Here is a 15,818-nt window from a genome sequence, read left to right as displayed (position 1 = left end):
ACAAGTTAGAGTGTACGCTTAGCTTGCCTTCCCTGAAGCAGATTCTGAGGTGAGATTTTGTGTCAATGTGATTTATCAGAAGGTGTTCCCAGGGAAAGACGGTAGGAAAGGAAGGAGGGCACACAAGAGTGCAGTATTAATCAGAGACTCAGAGGGCAACACTGGTCAGCCCTGCAGGAGAGCTGCCAGGGAATTAGAATTCAATGGCAGAGTTGAGCTCATCATGAATCCAGGATGTGGAAGCATTTGTACCCTTCATCCATCAGGCACTGTTTAAGGCTGCACCCTGGGATAGACGGGGATATAAATCCATAGGCACGTTCAACTCTCAATGTATAGCCAAAGCCATCTGTCTGAAAGTCATCCTTGAGCAGAGAGACAACATTTTCTGGCATTTGGAAGTGAAATGGCACTGGGAGTTCATGTTCAGGAAGATGAAAGGGAGACCCAAGGTGATGCGGGCAGAGTGCTGACAGCAGCTGCTATGGGGGTGTCATCTGGTGAGCTGACGTTAAAACCAGGACCTGAGAGATTGGAAGGACTCAGCCTTGTGAAGGACAGGGAGATGTTTTCCAGAAGAAGGAACTGTGTGCAAAGCATTGAGATGGGAAAGAGCATCATGTGGTTAAGGAACAGAAGCGTTCTGTATGTTGGGAACATAATGAGTGAGAGGGAAAATGTTGTAAGGCTGAGGAAGTAGGCAGGGTCCAGAAACTTGGGGGCCATGGAAGAGAGTTAGTTATTGCCTGAACCAGTAAGTCTTCTGACAGGTTTTCAGGGAGTAATTGTTTGAAAGAGGCAAGATGGTAAAAGTGGTTAATACTACAGGTTTGGGAGTTTGACAGTTCAGAGTTCAAGTCCCAGTTTGACTACTAAGTCTGAGTGTCATTTGGAAGACTATTTAACTCTCTGAGCTATAGTTTGACCATATGTACCATAAGGACAGAAAAAACAGAACCTCCCTCATGGGATGGTTAAATGTTACCATCCATGTGAAATCATAGCTGAGTAGCAGGAATAGAGTAGGCCCTCAAAATGTGCTTGCTATTATTATCTTCATGATCAGTGTCAATAGTGTTTCAGCCTCTCACTACAGAACAAAATAATGGTCCCTCTTAGGTTATAATGTCCATTCGGATAAAAACCAAACGATTGTGTCTAGGACTTCCTAAACTAAGCCACAGCATTATGCAAATCTAGGAATGTTTCATTGTCATCATGCGTCTGATAGCCTCAAAGCATTCCAGTAGGGGAAGGGATATGACTTGGATTTTAAATAAGTGAGGCAGATAACATTGGCAAGAGGCAATCTCAGAGTGAGGAAGATGTCAGTTTTTGTTGCAGTTTTTTTATTTTTATTTTTTTACATTGTTCAGGTAATTCAAAACAGAAGTCAACATACAGGAACACTGTAACACTTTTGAATGCACGCAATTAATTGAGAATAGTAAAGGCATCAAGAATTATATCAATTACACTCTTAAAGAGATGAAGAAATCGATAGTTAATAATTTTGGATTAGAATGTATGTCTCCTCCCAAGTAATCCACGTGTTGCTGGCAAGTGGGTCTCGGTAGTGTTGCCTGATGTGAACAGCTGGTTAGCTGGGTTATATCTCTCTGTCTTTGTCTCTCTCTGTTTCTCTGTCTCTCTCTCTCTCTTTTCCTTGCTAAGGTGAGTCTGCATTTTCTTGGATCCTGTAATGACTGTTTCAGGAATTAGTAAATAAATATTTGAGCATCTATTACATATTGGATAGTATCAGAGCTTTATGAGAAATACTTGAGGTTGAGGGTTATTTATCCCATATTTACCAACAATTATTTTTGTCTCAGTCCTGTCTAAATTTTCATGTGATTACCAATAAATAAACCACTTAATGGAGCTTTGCCTAAATATGTTCATATGTGATGTGAGGCTAGAACTCCCATCTCTACTCTCTCATAGCTGCTCCAAAGCTAAAATTAAATGACAGGTGAGAAAGTGTTTTGAAACACTAAGACTATTTTTGGAAACTTCTGTTGTTACCATTGCTATATAATTTAAAAGAAAAGAAATAAATCTGATGCTTTGGAAAAACTAATTAAAGCAGCCAAGGCAAGCTAATGGATGAAAGGAGATTTGATGAGAGGCAAGAAAAAAATCAGAATGATTTGAGAGTTTGAATAGTCACCCAAACCATCCATTTACTACTCTCCTTTTCCTGATGACTCTGTGTTTGAGACCAGTTATTCTCCAACTTTAGTGTGCATCAGAATCATGAGGCATCGAATCATGAGTTGTTAAAACACAGATGACTAGACCCTCCGCTGGAGTTTCTCCTTCAGTTGGTTTCAGGTGGGGCATTTCTAACAAGTTTCAGGGTAAGCTGATACCACGAGTCTGGGGAACACACTCAGAGAAGTTAAGGGAGCCCCTGCTCTTGCCGAGCTTGCAAAGCAAACGAGGAGACAAAGTTGAAATGGATGAAAAAAGCATTCTAGCCCTGAGCTCCAGACACAGTGTGTCAGTGTCGACTCTCTGAGGCACAGCAAATCCAACACGCCAAAATGGAACTCTTGCCTTCCGTCCACAAGCTGGTTCATCCTCTAGTCTTTCCCACCTCAGTTGATAACACACTCTCAACCCAAGTAATCAAATTAAAAACTTAGGGGTTTTTCTCAGCACCAATTCCCAAGCTATTTGCCCACTTATTTAAAAAATGTTTAATTATTTAGTACCTACTGTATGTCAGTAACTGTTCTAGATGCTGGGAGATAGAGAAATGACCAAAATGAAGTCTAAGTGCTCAAAGAACTTAACTTTTGTATATAAAATATAAAACACTAAGTAAATAAGTAAGTATATATCATATACCATGTACTATAATCAAAATATGAGCATTTCATGCCATCACCATTGCCACCCCAATTCCAGCATCTTCTCTTGCCTGGTCTACTGAAATGGATTCATAATGGGTCCTCCTGCTTCTTCCACTGTTCCCTAATATAATCAGTAATCCAGTTTTCAAAGGACCCTTAAAAGTATTTATCAGATTATGGCATTCTCCTACCTAAAACCTCTTGGTCACTTTCCTTTGCAGTTAGTATTCAATCCAGACTCCTTAATTAGCATGGCATCTAAGACCTCTCAAAAATGTCTTACTTAATCCCTTTGCCATTGACAAGCTCCTATGGATTTCTTCCTGCCCCTTTGACATGCTAAGTTCATTTAAACCTCAGGGCCTTTGCGCTTGCTCTCCCGCCTTCATGTAACACTCTTTTCTGAGCATCTGATTTTTCTTGTCATCCTTTAGGTTTTAGACCAAATGTCACCTCCACAGAGAAGTAGTTTCTGACCCCATTTCTAACACACCTCACTGCCCCAACTCAGTGTTTATTACTTTTTTTCCATAGCATTTACTGCTCTCTGACACTATCTAGTTGGATAGACGACTATTACCAGTATACTGTAAGCTTCATGAGGGCACTGACTTACTCAGAGTTGTTCATTGTCATCTCTCCAGGGCATAGATAAGTGCCTAACTTAAGATATACACCCATTTGAAATTAACTGAATAAATAAATGTATGAGTAAAGCACTATGACTAACTGTCAATATGTCTCTTCAAGTTTCTGAGATGTTCCCCAATGTCAGTGACCATGTCTATTTCATCTTTATACCCAGCGTTTAGCTCAGTGCTGTGCATACAGCTGATGCTCAGCGAACGTCTGCTGCATGAGTAAATAAGTAAAACAAGCATCCCACTTCCTTACACCTCTGTGACAACATCCTACAGTAGATATTAGTTTGTCTTTTTTAGGGGTAAAGATTCTGAGGGTTAAAAAAGTTTGAGGAGCTTGCTTAAGTAGAGGCAAAGAACAAGAAAACAAAACAAACAAACAAACAACAACCAAAAAAAAACACCACAAAGGTTGAAGATTAAACATCCCAGAGGCTGAGGGGCAGAGAGTTTAGGAAGATAAAATGTCAGCGAGCAGATATTGAGGAGGAGCTGAACATTGACAAATGGATTTGTCCTGAAGACAGATTTTGATAAATTTGAAGAGAGCTGCGTCAGGAGGAGAGTGGAGTTAAGGCAAGAAGAGAAAATAAAGAGGATAGGTATCAGAGAGATAAAGAACACAGAGACAAACCACTTCAAACTCAGATATTATTATTACTTAGAAATGCGAGATAGAATTTAAACATATTTAAACAAAGGTAAGATTAGAGGTAGTGGAGAGGGAGAGTCCAGGATGGGGGCATGAGTTTGGGAGTGAAAGTGGCCCGGCAGCGAGAAGTTAAGGGAAAGTGGCCACTGCCTCCAAAGGTGTGGGGATGATGGACATAGGCAGGTGCAAGGATATGATGCAGTAGACAGGGCAGAATTAGAGGAACTCATCCACCTGAACTTGGACTTGATAACAAGTGATGGGGCATAGGTAAGGAGTCAGCTTCTCCTGAAGTCAGAAAGGCCTGGAAACTTCAAGAGAAGATCATTAAAAATAGTGGCCCATTTGTGGATGAGTCAGGAATGAGTGAAGGTGATTATCTGGTGAGTGTGGATCATATTAGAAGATAGAGAGAGTGACCATGAGGGGCCAGGACCTGATAATTAAATGGAATACGGTGAGTGTTGGGAGGAAAGTGTTAAAGAACTTTGAGAAAAATAAACCTGGGTTTGGTTACTGGTTTCACTCCTTTCTAAATATGTACTCTTGGGCAAGTTATTTCCTCCCTCTCCACGTAATTTCCTCTCCTATTATTTGTCAAGATTAAAAGAGAGAATGTGCACTCAACACTTAGTGTACTCAACACTTAGCAGAGGAGCTGGGTCAAAGAGAAAAGCTCAGAAAAATAATAGATTAGTAAGAGTAAGGCAAGGTCCAGAGAGGTTCTTCCACCTCTCTGGCATCATTTTAAAATTTAATATGTGGCAATCACTTGGGAAAATGCATAACCCAGCACTGTCTCCCACTATGAGATTCTGAGTTTGTAGGTCTGCAGTGGGGCCTGGGGGATATGCATTTGCAGCAAGCTAACATTCTACTGACGCTCTTAAGCTGATGAGTCATAGTGAGAGGAGCCATGAGAAATGGAGCAGTGATTGATGGAGTTGCATAGAATGGAGCCAGCTCTCTATAGTTACAATGGTAATGGTATAATAGCCATGTGTGATCCTCTAGAGTAGTGGTTCTCAACCTTCCTAATGCCGTGACCCTTCAATACCATGACCTCATGTTGTGGTGACCCCCAACCATAAAATTATTTTCATTGCTACTTCATAACTGTAATTTTGCTACTGTTATGAATCATAATGTTAATGTCTGATATGCAGGATGTATTTTCATTGTTACAAATTGAACGTAATTAAAGCATAGTGATTAATCACAAAACAATATGTAATTATATATGTTTTCCGATGGTCTTAGGTGACCCCTGTAAAAGGGTCATTTGACCCCCAAAGGGGTCGCGACCCAAAGGTTGAGAACCACTGATCTAGAGCAAGGTTCTTACTCAGTAAATACCTGGAAAACTGTTCATTTGTTCATTCATTGGTTCATTCATTTATATTTACAATGTTGTATATCCCCCACTTCTATCTAGTTTCAAAACATTTTCTTCACCCAAAACCTGTACCCACTAAGCAGTTGCTTTCCATTTCCCATTCTCCCCTGCTCCTAACAACAACCTATCTACATTCTGTCTCTATGAATTTACATATTCTGGATATTTTATATAAATGGAATCATGTAGTATAAGAAATTTTGTGTCTAGTTTCTTTCACTTAGCATAATGTCTTTGAGATTCATCCATATTGTAGCATGCATCAGTACTTCACTCATTCCCATTTATGTCTGAACTAGAGGTCCAGTGCATAAAATTCATGCACAGGTAGTGTCCCTAGGCCTGGCCGGCAATCAGGGCCAATCAGGGCCTTCCTTTCCTCAGCTGCTGACTGCTGGCCAGAGTCTTTCTTCATTCCCTGCCCCCCCCCCCCAGGTGGTCAGTGCACATCATAGGGAGTGGTCGAACTCCCAAGGGGACAATTTGCATATTAGCCTTTTATTATATAGGATAATATTTAACGTATGCTTATACCACGTTTTGGTTAGCCCTTCATTGATTGGTGGGCATTCGGGGTGTTTCTAGCATTAGGCTATTGTGAATAGTGCTGCTGTGAATATGCATGTGTGGAAGCTCTTAAAACATCTCTCTGCAGAGGCATCAGCCTTGGAGATACTAATTTAATCCATCTGGCTGAAATCTCCCAGGTGACTTTAATATGGGGCCAGTGCTGAGAACTGCTGTTCAAGGCATTGGTTAGGAGAAAGATTGGGATTTCTGTGTCACTTTAGCACTATTTAGTAGGCAGATTCCTTTTCTGGAACTAATGGAGCATTCCCCCACGGGGCTTCGTGCACAGGTGGTACTCAGTAATGTGAGCTGGGAACTAGAGAACAAGCTGAGATTCTAGAAAAGGTTGAACAATTGGTGTGAGTGTATCAGCTCAGTCCTGCCTCCGCTGTGGCCAGAGCCCATGAGGTCATAAATAACCTACTGAACATATGCTACTTTTCTCTCCCCAGAAGAATGCTTTCTAGCAATGCCTGAAGCCAGAGGCAGAGGGGAAAACATTTTATCCCTGTCAGCTGAATAGCGCATCTGGATGAGCCAAAAATGAGCCGCACAGTGATCTGAGAAGGGGCTCAGGGTTTGTGCAGGATTCATGTGACTAATATCCAGGAAAAAAGAAAAGAAATTGCTGAGGCAATTATTTTAATGAAAAGAACCCTTCAGTGTCAGGCCTAGATAATATCTTCTCCACAAACTGCTCATTGATGTCTCATAGAGGTCCTTTGATGGGAGGCTTTGTACTTCTATAAAAGCTTATTTAGGGGGAGTTCAAAGTATTTTCCAGGGACTTGCTCATAAGCCCTTTCAGCCCCTTTGTGGGGTGTCTGGTTAGTGATCTTTTCATCTCACAGATGATAGGAAGCAGAAATGCAGGGAGGTTAAGTAGTGTGTTCAAAGCTTATCTTTCTGTCTTTTAGGATAGGATCCAAGGCTCCTGGTTCCCATAGCCCTCACTGTTGGCCCTGCCACCTCCCTGCCCTTTCATCACAATAATGACGTATAAAGTTACTAAAAAAACATCTGCCAAAATGGAAGATGGATATTTCCAGTTTAGTAACTGCCTGAATTGAGTTTTCTATCAGGGTCACAATGTCATTATTGATTCACCACGTGGGGGACTTTTTCACATTCATTTTTATTATTTTTGTTGGATTTCACACAGTATTTGATGAGGCGCTCATAAGGTGCCCTCCTGAGTGGGTGGGATGGAATGGTACACTTTCGTATCGCATGCCATTTCATTGTCACAGAAAGGGTATTATAAAGCAACCTTGAACACATAGTCTACTTAAAAGGTAACTGAGGTGTGATTATTTTTTAGCACAAGATAAATACATAAATACATTTTTCCCTAGATGAAACTTTTTAAAAAATAATATGTTTTTATTGACTTCAGAGAGAGAAGAAGGGAAAGGAAGAGAGAGAGATAGGAAGAGAGAGAGAGAGAGAGAGACACCAATGGGAGAGAATCAACATCGATTGGCTGCCTCCTGCATGCTCCCTACTGGAGATCATGCTGCAACTCGTGCATGTGCCCTGACTGGGAATCAAGCATGACCTCCTGGTGCATGGGTCAATGCTCAACCACTGAGCCACACCAGTCATCCCTGTATGAAACTTTTAATAAATACTGTAGGTTTGATTGAATAGTTCTTTAGTCATTAAACCTTATTTTAGCACCCCAACATCATATGAGGCCCACAGTGCTCTGAGTATAGGATGAATATCAAAATATCTGAATTAGTGTTGTATATTTATCATTTATTTTATCTGTTACATTATAAAAGGGATGACTTCTAGCAAAATCCAAACAATAAATTTGAGCTCATAGAGAAGGATTTAGGATGAAAAGGAAACACTTTCTTCTCTGTATCACTTTCCTAAAATTTTCTGCACTATGCTACAATCTATCATATTCTAACAATATCTCTTGGATAACTTTTCTTTAATTAATTTCAACTATATAAATCTAAAATTTTGTTTTTTCTTACTTATAAGGCACAACACTTTCTCTGTATAATAACTTATTTAATTAAATCACCGATGTGGAAATTTAAGTTGCTTGTAGTTCTTCAATAATTAGAAATAGCTGTAATGAATAAGCAGCCTAGTATATATGCAATTTTATGTGTCAAAATAGAGGATACAGTTGTAGATAAGGAATTTCTAGAATAAAGTATACCTATAGATTACATATGTACTGTATTTTTACATGTATAAGACACTATTATTTTCTAAAATCATTAGACTGAAAATCGAGGGGAGTTTTATACATGGAAGTCAGCTGAGGAGGGATCAGCATGGGTGCGTAGCTGCCCATACCTTGTCAAACAGGCTTCCTCCAAACATAAGCCTTATTGTTACTGGTCAGCTGATGCCGTAATTGGAGGTGGAGGTGGAGAGTGTGCAGATGCAACAGGGACCAGCGCATTCTGAGCTCATAAAGATGTCAAAAAATAAAAAGGTAAATACTGGTAAGTGATTGCCTTACTCTGCAAAATTCAAACTGAATGTAATCAGCTATGCAAAAGAGCATGAAAATAGAGATGCAGAGACAATTTGGACCTTCTCCCACTGAGTGTATGATCAGACAGTGGAGAAAACAGGAAGAACAACTCCTTAAGATGCCAAAAAAAAAGAAGAAGGCTTTAAGAGGAAAACCGGCAAAAATGTTTAAAATATTGATTTCTAAATTTGGGGTTGGAAAATGGGGGGTGTCTTATACATGGGGGCATCTAGTACATGGAAAAATATGATATATTTCAAAATATATACAGATATATGTGAGTATAGTATATATTTATATATGTAATATATTTATATAATTTTACATAATCTCTCTCTATATATATATGCTGTAACTTTTTCCTGAAGAAATTTAAAACAAAAATTACAACCTTTCAAACCCCAGCATAAAGTAACTGCTGAATCAGAATCTGCTAGTATGTTTGCTAAATATTACTTTTTTTTAAGCCAAGCAATTAATTATGAATCACATCTCAGTTACATCCGCCATCCCATTGGATCTCCATCCAAAAGTAGAAAAATCTGTTTCCAGTTTCTATTCTGTATAAAAATATAAATTGTAAAATCATATAGACCAGATCAATTTTTATACAAACATTACGCTTGCTGTAGTACTGACATCATTATCAAATTGTTTGTCCTGCACGTTGCTCCTGGAGCCAGCAATAAAATTCAGCAAAATAATAGGTTTCTGCTTCATGGGACAGGCAGTGCTTAGTCACTGGTTTTAGTGACTTGTCGGAAGCGTTAGGCATCCACTCACGCAGAATCCTTGTCATTATTGCAAGGGGAGTTTCAGAGCTGAAAATGAAAAGAACTGAGCTATAACTCTTGGGAAGAAGTTTTTTTCTACACAGAACTTTCCAAGTATGTAAAATTCTTTTTCTAATTCTCATTATGATTAATAGTGATTTTGTACAGATACTAATATGTTTAATATTAATACGGAGGTTTTGAGCAAGACTATAGTTGTCTAGATGCTTTTTGACCACGTGTGGTTTTGCAAAGAACCAATCTTGGAAAATAAAAATGTAAGAAAGAAAAGGGATGCTTCAGCCTTCCTGAATAGTTTACTGCTCCCTTTATCCTTTAACAAAATGTATTTCTTGGATAAGATCTCAACTCAAAAGGCTTATGGGATATCAAGAAATCACTGCTCTGAACCCTTCCTTATTAAAAAGTACACAGACACCAGCTTTGTCACAAGGCAGTGCTTTCGGTTATCAGGAAGCTATTGTGCTTGCATAGAATAATTAAGTCACTGGCTATGAGCCTTTTGAATATTTCAAGGGAAAAATCATCTCATAAAAAGTATTGTACAAGTCTGAACATAATCAATGTTATTGGCATATTCAGTTTTTCATTACTAAAATATTGCTACGCTGTGGAGCACCATGCTGATTTGAAAAGTGATGAAATTTAAATAGAAATATTTGTGAATAGTCTAAAGGAATACTTTCAAATAATTCTATCATATTAGTACACATAATTCAGAGAAAAACAAAATGTTTGGGGTGGGGAAGTGTATATTGGTGTGAAGGGGAAAGTAACTATTACCTGAGAAGAAATTCTAGATTATTTTGTATTTTACTGTTAAGAGTGAGAACACAAATTTAAGAATTTGAGGGTGCTTGTAGTTACCATGACAACATCAAACAGCCAGCTACTGTTGTTCTCTTCTACTGTGCCTAGGTTTAGGTCTCCCAGGAGCAAAACAAGTTCATGTTCAACTGCCACAATTTATTAGACAAGTTAATCTTGGATATGTAATATATGTGTAAACTTTATTGTCTATGAAATGATTAAAATTATAGCAGTTATTTCACAAGTTGCTGGAGACAGTTAATTATTATTGGATATGCAAGTACTTGGCATGGTGTCTAATACAGAGGAAGCATTCATTGTCATTCTCAACAATTGGACACGTCTCTGGGGACATTGTGGTTAGTTATCCCTCAGATAATTGTTCCCAGTCCCCATGCTTTGAAAATTATTTGTGACTAGGGAATAAAGAGAAAAGGAAGGGGAAGAAGTGATATAAGAAGTGATATGTATGGGTTGATATTCTGTCCTAAACACTCTTCTAGCCCTAGCCAGTTCGGCTCAGTGGATAGAGCATTGGCCTGTGGACTGAAGGGCTCCAGGTTCAATTCTGGTCAAGGGCACATACCTTGGTTGCAGGCTCCACCCCAGTCCAGGCCCTGGTCAGGGCTCATGCAAGAGGCAACCATTGATGTGTTTCTCTCACATCAGTATTTCTCTCTGTCTTTCCCTCTCTCTACCACTCTCTCTACAAATCAATGGAAAAGTATCCTTGGATGAGGATTTTAAAAAATAAAAAATGAAAAAAAACACTCTTCTAGGTACTTGAGATGGAGTATTTCATTTAATCTTTTCACTATTCTTACAAAGGCATTAAAATAAAGCTTAAATGGTTATTACTTGTCAAAATGCACAAGGTTAGCAGGGTTTGGAGCAAATATTTGAAACTTAGTCAGTCTGACTGCAAGATTAGAAAGACTAAGACTCGGTACTAAGATCCATACCATTGGCTTCATCTTCACCAACACATGTCATCTTCAATACCATCACTAATGCATAATGAAAGGAATGGCAATTTTGAACTTTGGCACTTTAACTTCAAAGTATAGGCTTTTATACTTGTCACTTTCTATTTTCCAAGTCTCTTTTATTTAAATGTGTATATTACCACGTTGGAGGGACACCCAATATAATAGTATCATCGACTTCCAATGAATGAACATTTCAGCTTCCTTCATTCTATTGAGTTGGTATTGATCTATGCCAGATAATCTAGGCATCTCTACTCTAGACTTAAAAGCAAATACGATTTTCTAGTCTAAACTGAAAATAAATTTATCCAGTAGATTATTCACTGCTATACAGAGGAAGCATGTGGTACTTGCTAAATTTTTCACTCACACATCACTTATGTTGTCATGATAGAAAGATATAATAGAAAAGCCTTGACTTTGAAATTAGTATTTTCCAGTTCCAATCATACTCAACCACTTACATGAATGTTTGACTTTGAGAGTTATTTATCCTCTCGAGTCTCAATTTTCCAGATCAATAATAGTATCTATTCCCTGGAATGAATATTTGGATAAATGAGATTATGTCTGAAAAGCCCTTGCACTCTGCTTGGCCCACATTAAGCCTTTCAAAATGGTACATGGCATCAAAAACTGCTGAGCACCCATGTATGGAACTGGGCTCCATTAACACCTATAATGGGAGTAGATAAATCCCAGGAGATAAATTATACTCAAGCACTTCTATAAAAGGAGAAAGACATAAGTTTTTGTATATTATTACCATGCAATTTGCTTAGCTGAAAAATGCAGCATTTAGCAATTCTCCCATTTCAAGGCTGTGGGCGGTCTAGGTGATCACTAGTGAACAACTGGATATTCAGAGAAACCCAATTAACAAGTCTACGCAAAGATCCCGGGGGAAAGAAGTGAATTTAAGCACAAATCATTTTCAAGATGATCTTTGTATATTGTGTATCTGCTAATTGGCCAGGCTTAACTTATTCTTGTTTGGCTCCTTTGAGGCCAGCAGCCAAGTGAATAGCTTCAGGAAATGTTTACAAAATCGACATTGTTGGTGTCTTTGGAAAAACAGAAAAAAGATCTGATGGCACTGGGATCACATACACATACATGAATATTGAGGTGGACCTGAGTCGGACCACCTCATTTTAAATGGGGTGTGCAGTCTCAGGGGACCACAGCCCTCACCCCTCACAACACGGCACGTGTGTTCATACCAAGCAGGACTCACTTTTATATGACCTGCTCACCCCCCATAGGCATTCAAGTGTTTGAGCCACCTTAAATCTTATGTATATTAAGATTGCTGTAAATATATATGTATAATCTTGCTGTAAATACCGTTTGGCCATGCCTCTCCTCTCCATGCATGCTGGGACTGGTTTCTAGATAATGATACCAGAATCACACCTTTCTCTTTTAGCTTCTGTAAGTCATTGCACATCCATTTTGACATTTTTAACGTAGTCAGGTCATAACTTGTGTGGGATAACTAACGGAAGGAATGAGATATACAACAGAATGTGGGGTGGTTTATAAATTTGACCTGTTGACGATTAGCCGTGTGACCTTTAAGCATGTCATTTATCCTCCCGGCCATATTGTATTTATTATGTAAAGGTTTGTTAGGTGATGTACAAAGTCTCTTCCAACTTTAAGATTCTTGGATCTAGTGAAATGCCTACTTTCCCTTGTTCATTTTATTTCTATTTTAAGCTCAACTTCACTGATTTGGGATAAGCTTTCTCCACAACCAGGATATTAGTAATATAATCCTTATCTCTTGGGATCTCTGCAAGAACTAATTAATAAATAATGTGAGACAGATGAAATATGAAAAGAAATGGAAAATTACTTATTATATTTTCATAATTGCATTTTAAATGGTAATAGTTGTGAGCCTATGTTTCACTTATGAACAGAACTTTGGCTATTAGTGCTTGTAAAAAAATATTAGTTCTAATTTTACATTTCTTTTCCCCTGAAGAAGTAGTTTTCCTTTTTTATTATTTTCAACTTTTATTATAAAATCCTTTATAACCCAGTAGATCTGTTGGAGAATTAAGGGTTTGCAGTAATGCTTCTCCCTCTCAACCTCCCAAGGGCCAATGCAGTACCTGGGAAGGGGTAGGCACTTTGAAGCTGCCTACTCCTTGAGTGAAGGAAGAAAAGCAAGACTAGCTTCAATAGGAAACAGCCCATGGCAACCCTGTGACCTAGACTGCTGAGGGATTGCCAATGATTTCAGACACCATGTCTTCAAAGGTTTTGCTTTATCAGTCATAGGTATTTTGCAGGATACCTCACATAGCAATTGCTCTAAAACTAAGCTTTTTTTAAACAAAACTGGCTTAGGGCTTGGGAGTGTTTGGAAGGGTATGTTGGTATCTTTCATGTTGGACTAAGAAGGCGGCAGGTGAGATTAAGGCTTCTAGGCAATTTGTCTTCTGAGCCTTTCAGGGTATGTTTGAAAGAAGAGAACTTCCAGCTAGACCTGTATGCCACCTGTGTGTAGGGAAGGGATTTGCTGATGCTCTATGGTTGCACATCCCTGGGTATTAGCCAATAGTACTCATCTGGAGGTTTGATTGGGAATGGATATGTTTCATTGGCCAACAGGCCACATTAAATTACTTGTAGAATTAATAGCAGCTTGCTACTTTAAATCCAATAAGAGGGAGAGAGTGGGGGGAGAAGAAGAGGAAGGAGGAGGAGGAGGAGGAGGAGGAGGAGGGGAAAGAGAGAGAGAGATAGAGACTCTAGCAACACAGACACTACAGCTTTATATAATGCAATCATGTACATTGCATATTCTCTTGACTTGAATCAAGTCACAGATCTCACCCAAACTCAGAAAACAGAGTTGCACAAAGACATGACTTTCAGCAGGTGAGGGTCATGAAGGGCCACCTGCAGCATCTGCCTGCCCCATGTTTCCTTCGGATCCTCTCTTTCTTGGTGTGGGCCCTATTGCCTCTCTTGAATTTCCAGTTCCATGTCTGACATATTCTACTTCTCCTTCTCCTCTGACCCCTGTTATTAGTTTTAGACATGATTTCTCCCTTAAAATCTTATTACACTTGGTCTATAGGGATTTTTCATGTTTGTTCACAGAATAAGTGTTTATTAATCGCCTTGTATATGAAAATTATTTAAAATGGAATATGCAAAAATAATCAACCACAAAAACAAAGAAAAACACTTTATTCATGGAGCTTACACTCAAAACTCCATGAATGGGGGATACCTATCTGCTTATCCTAATTAGAAATGAATATAAACAAATGAGCAGTTGTAATTCATCCAAGTACTATAGAGTGTGTGCAATGGAGGCATGTGATATAGTCAGGGCCATGGTGAAGGCCTGGGAGAGTGAACCTTCAGAAAACCAGTTTATCCCATAATGCCTAGAAAGGGCAAGAAATGACATCTATTTTCTCATTTCAACCTCATAGAAATCTAATAAGTAGACAACTATTAGTGACAACATTTATTTTAAAAAAAAGAAAACTGTCACAGATGAAACAGTCACAGATGAAATAGCTTATCTTAAGTCATAAATGTGAGATTTGAGCCCAGATCTTCATCCCAATCTTATCAATTCTCCAGACTGTTATTCATATGTAATACAAAGAAATTTATTTCTCTTTCTAGTTTTTTCCTTAATTTAGAAATACAACTTCTGTGTAATGGATTTGGGCAAATTATCTGTCTTTGTTGACGTTGGTTCAATAGCATTTGAAAAATGTTTTTGAGTAAATTTGAATTTCAGTAGTGCATAAACAATATTCAATTTGTCATTTTATTAGTAACAAGATGGAAGCTTTAATTATTGTTTTGGAGGACTTAGCAACTTAAAGAATCAGGCCTCAGAGATGCCTCTTATTTAAATGTGCACTTTAATAAAACATTCATTCTAAAAGTTGAAAAATATTCTAATAGTTTCAACTAACCTCAAACTTAAGTATTTTGTGATGCATTAAAATAAATATTTTTAGAATCAGAACTCATCAACATTGGCACAGAATGAACATGCTAAATCTCAGTTTGAAAGAGAATTCAACTGGAAAGACATTTTCCTCTCTGTGGGATATTTAGTGTGTTTATATTCAGTATTATAAATAGAATAGATCCATAGCCAGTTGTAAATGGCTTCTTCCAAAATTACTTCTTTCTAGTTGTGTAAATGTAGACTATCTGTCAGTGTGATATAGTGTCATGGCTAGTAAACATTTATCTATCCAAAAAGAAAAAAAAAAGGTATTCAGATTATGGAATGATTTATAAGAAAGCTATTTTAGGGGTGGCTTTGGTCTTTAGTCATTGGTAGCCTGGTTTCAGTGGTAGTGGTGCTGGACACTTTACTCTGTGTTCTATATACACAGACACCTTCAGTCATTGTAACAACCTGTGAGATGGTGACTATTATAATCCCCACTTAACAGATATCCCAGTTGCAGAGTCACAAAGCAGTATAGTATTTGCTCAAGGTCTAACATAAGTGTAATGTTTACAGATTGCAAACCTTTTTCTTATACAAGATTGTTTTGTTCCTTGTTTCACTTCCCATTTCTTTGCCCTTTCAACAATCCT

The 15,818-nt window shown here is 38.3% G+C and overlaps 1 protein-coding gene across 4 annotated transcripts in view; it reads left to right on the top strand.

The window, feature by feature from the left end:
* Positions 1-15,818, top strand: part of KCNIP4 (potassium voltage-gated channel interacting protein 4) — a 953,844-nt gene that overhangs the window by 585,094 nt on the left and 352,932 nt on the right. The window lies entirely within an intron of this gene.

Source organism: Myotis myotis, unplaced genomic scaffold (genome assembly GCF_014108235.1).
Source record: "Myotis myotis isolate mMyoMyo1 unplaced genomic scaffold, mMyoMyo1.p scaffold_m19_p_1, whole genome shotgun sequence".
NCBI classification, from domain to species: domain Eukaryota; kingdom Metazoa; phylum Chordata; class Mammalia; order Chiroptera; family Vespertilionidae; genus Myotis; species Myotis myotis.
This window is presented reverse-complemented; position numbering and strand designations above follow the sequence as displayed.